At 41.5% G+C, this 4,325-nt stretch overlaps 1 non-coding gene across 1 annotated transcript; it reads right to left on the reverse strand.

The window, feature by feature from the left end:
• Positions 1-775: 775 nt before the first annotated feature.
• On the reverse strand, positions 776-882 carry LOC118480815. Its single transcript, XR_004863794.1, has one exon. It is a non-coding gene; the product is annotated as a small nucleolar RNA R71 (small nucleolar RNA).
• Positions 883-4,325: the final 3,443 nt, after the last annotated feature.

The following is a 4,325-nucleotide window of genomic DNA, read 5'->3' on the forward strand; positions in this document are numbered from 1 at the left end:
CACGGGTTTCTGTCCCGTGGCTCCTGGACCGGGTTAAACTAGGACGGGGGCCGTGACAGTTTTTATTTTCCAAGTTACAGAGAGTTGAGCACGGGGCCGTGTCGGTGCAACACGGGGCCGTGTCGAACTCCCTAGTAACAGGTATCCGGAAAACAATCACTGTATCTCCGACCACGGGCCATGTTCAGCTGAACATGGGGTCGTGGTGAAGTTTCTGACCAACGTTCTTTTTGTTTTTATTGCAGGACTAGGAACCCAGGCGCCACATCTGAACTCTCCACGTAGTTTATGAGCTCCAGTTCTAATAGAGACGTAAAAGAACCCTTAGACGAACCCGAACGCTTTCTAAGAAAAAGACTTAAAGCTAAACACCAAGAGAAAGTTTTAGGGGACCCACTTCCAATGGCGGACCAACGTACCCTCATGGATTACCTACGACCCACCGTAGGTAATCTCGGTGCCGCTATCAAAGCACCGAATGTCGAAGCCAACAACTTCGAACTTCGGCCACATTTGATACAAATGCTTCAGAACTCCGCAACCTTCCATGGGCTTGCGGACGAGGATCCCCATCTACATATTACTAATTTCTTAGAAATATGTGATACCTTTCGGAACAATGGAGCATCAAACGACGCCATCCACCTTCGAATGTTTCCATTTTCAAGACCGAGCTAAGACTTGGCTTAATGCCCTCCCTGTTGGCTCGGTAAACACCTGGGATGAACTGGCCCAAAAGTTTCTATATAAGTATTTCCTTCCTGCTAAAACGGCTAAACTAATGACTGAAATTAATACATACTCACAAGAGGATGGGGAATCCTTATATGAAACTTGGGAAAAGTTCAAGGAGCTACTAAGAAAGTGTCCTCATCACGGTCTTGCGGTATGGCAACAAGTATCCACTTTCTACAATGGTTTGTTGCCACACACAAGACAAACACTTGACTCTAGCTCCGGGGACTTTTAGGTAATCGTCGCCTAAACGAAATATATAATCAAATTGAGGAAATTGCTCAAACCAATTTTCAATGGCACACTCCCCGAGGCAATAAATCTATTGCCCCGGGCGCCCATAAGGTTGATGAAAGCACTTCTTTACAAGCCCAAATCGAGGCCCTTTCTTCAAAAATCAAAAAGCTAGAAATGGCAAAAACAGCCTCGGTCATGGCTTGTGAAGGGTGTGGTGGACCACATGAAAATTGGAGTTGTATGAAAGAAGTAGATGATCAAACAGAGTCGGTAAACTACATTGATAATAGACCTAGGCCGTCGGGTCCTCCAACGGGTACCTACAACCAGGGATGGCATAACCACCCTAACCTTGGTTGGAGAGAACCCGACAATGGTAGTAACCAACAGAATCCAAACCAACGAACAAACTTTCAACAACCAAGAATCGAGTCACAAAATTTCTCTCAACAACAAGATGGATGAGAAAGGCTTGAAGATACTATATCTCGCCTCATCTCCGACACCGAAAAGAAAAACTCGGATCGATTTCAACAATTGGAATCGAATTTTAGAAATCAACAAGCTAGTACTCAAAACGTCGAAAAATAATTAAATCAAATAGCTCAGAATTTCTTCGAGAGACCACAAGGCGTGTTACCAAGTAACACCGAAACTAACCCAAAGGCGCAAGTACATCTCATCACCTTAAGAAACCGTACCGTGGGTCCCGAAGAGGCTCCATTACCGCCATCTGAAAGAAGCCAATCAAGCAAAGCCGCAACTCCACCCACGCCCCAACAAGAGAAGGCTTCTCCACCAATTCAAGAGCCTACTAAGACTTCTCCAGTTCCATACCCCGGTCGGTTAATTCGTCAAAAGACCGATGAGCAATTTGCAAAATTCGAAAATTTACTAATACAATTGCATGTTAATATTCCATTTATCGAAGTCCTAACTCAAATGCCTAGATATTCAAAATTTATGAGGGACTTCCTCACCCAGAAAAGGAAAATTGAATCATTGTAATTAGTTAATTTAGGTGAAGAGTGCTCCGCCTTACTGCTCAACAAACTCCCGCAAAAGAAGCTTGACCCGGGAAGCTTCACAATTCCTTGCTCGATTGGGGAATCCCCCATTCGTAATGCATTAGCCGATCTCGGGGCAAGCATTAACCTCATGCCCTCATCAATGTTCAATCGACTCGGCTTAGGAAAAACATGCCCTACAAAAATTAGCATACAACTCGCCGATAGATCCGTCAAATATCCACAAGGTGTCGCTGAAAATCTACTAGTCAAGGTCGGCGAATTTGTCTTTCCAGCCGACTTTGTCATATTAGATATGGAGGAAGATGCCGAAGTACCACTCATCCTAGGGAGGCCACTCCTAGCTACGGCCCAAGCAGTGGTAGATATGAATGATGGAACGCTAACATTGAGGATTGGGGACAAGGAAATGAAGTTTAGAGTCGGGAAAAGAGTAGAAGATGAAGACCCGGTCAACTACATGAAGGTCATTGACTCAAGTTTGGATGATGCTCTCCGACGGCGTAGCATGGGATGCAAAACATCCCACTTGGGTAACATATGACTAGGCTTTGGGTCTAGCCAAGGACCCTTATAAACGTGGCGCACCACGGAGGCATTCCGCAGAACTATCCTTAGTTTAGACTAATTTTTATGTTTTCTAGTTTAGTTTCAATTTTCAGGAATAAAACACACTCAAGATGGTGAAGGATAAAAAGGGAAACTTGCTCCAGCACCCCATGCACGAAAACAGGACGTCCCGAAAAATTTTCTTCATTACAGCAAGTTCAGCACGGGCCGTGCCCGCCCAACACGGCCCCGTGCAGCACAGTCTGCAAGAAATGCCCAGTTTAGGTAACTGGACACGGGGCGTGCTCACTGAACACGCCCCCGTGCCCAGGCTTCTGTTTCTTTTTCTCAATTTTCATTACTGGCGATCTGAACACGGGGACGTGCCCGGTCACCACGGGGCCGTGTCCAGACGCCCAGTAACATAAATTTTTTGCTTTTTCACACCTTTTACATATTCAATCAACTTAAAAACTTATTTTTGGGACACATTGAGAACAATGTGTAATTTAAGTGTGGGAGGGATGCTAAAACCTTGAATTTTTGCAAGTCCTAATCATAAGCCATACACAAAACTCTATTGGAACCGCTAATCACCCCAAATTTTTTTCAAAAATTTTCATTTTTTTACTTGTCTTAGTTTAAGTTAGGAGTTACAAGTTTTAAAAAGGTTATGTTTTTACAAATTTACAACCGATAGTGTCGTGATAAAAAGAACCAACATAAGAAAATTATGAAACGACATGACAAGTTTAGTTAAAATTTGATTATATATACTTGATCACATAAAAACCCATTCCCACAAAAGTGAGTTTTGAGCCTTTATTGAGCATACAAATACATATCTTCAAACTAAATGCTCATTTTTCATTTCTTGTGTGAATAGCCGCTTGGTTTCTTACAACTCTAGAACTTGCCACGACGATACATTCCCGGTCCTTACCAACTTAAACCCGAGTAAGTAAATGATGGAGGCATTAGGACTAACCCCTTTTTATTTCTACACCATTATTTTTCTTTTTTTTTACCAACTACCCAAAATCCCCCTAGTTAACCCCTTTAAGCCTAAACCTTTTCATTTCTTAACCCAAAACAAACACCCTTTTACCCACCAAAACCCTTTTTTTATTTTTTATTTTAAACCCTTTATTTTAGTAACAAAGCTTGGTTTTTCTTATGACTTCCTTATTAAAAAAACAAAAAAAAAACTTTTGAGGATGAAGCCAAAAGAAATAAACAAACAAGTCTATCAAAAAGAACTTTGTTTGAAAGAAATGCTTCATCAAAAATAAAAAATAAAATCTTAAGAAAACCAATGCTTTTTACGCTTTTCGTCCTTTTTACTAATCACTAACCCAACCACCTACCTTTAACCCAAGCCTAACCCTTCACCCCAAAAGTCCTCTTGATACTTACAATGGTATATAGTTAAAAGGAGGAGGATTGATTGCTTGGCAAGCTTATGGTAGGAGTAAGTTCCATGCCGCTCTCGAGTGATTCGCTAAAGTACATCTTCGGCCGAGTGTTGAGTAATCCCCCGTGAGGCATGTGAACTTGTATATAAATGGAATTTTAAAAAGGCATGTTATGCCCTAATAAGTAATTTATCTTATGTAATGTTTTTAATAAATCACGACGAATAGGATTGTAAATAAATAAAAATAAAACCCAATAAAAATCTTGAATCCCGACACTCTATGACAAGCCTAAAAACCTTCTCTTCTACCCATTCCATTTGGGAGTGTAAAAGCCTCATTATAAAGAGTTTTGCTTGAG

The sequence above is a fragment of the Helianthus annuus genome, chromosome 7, assembly GCF_002127325.2.
Source record: "Helianthus annuus cultivar XRQ/B chromosome 7, HanXRQr2.0-SUNRISE, whole genome shotgun sequence".
NCBI classification, from domain to species: Eukaryota; Viridiplantae; Streptophyta; class Magnoliopsida; order Asterales; family Asteraceae; genus Helianthus; species Helianthus annuus.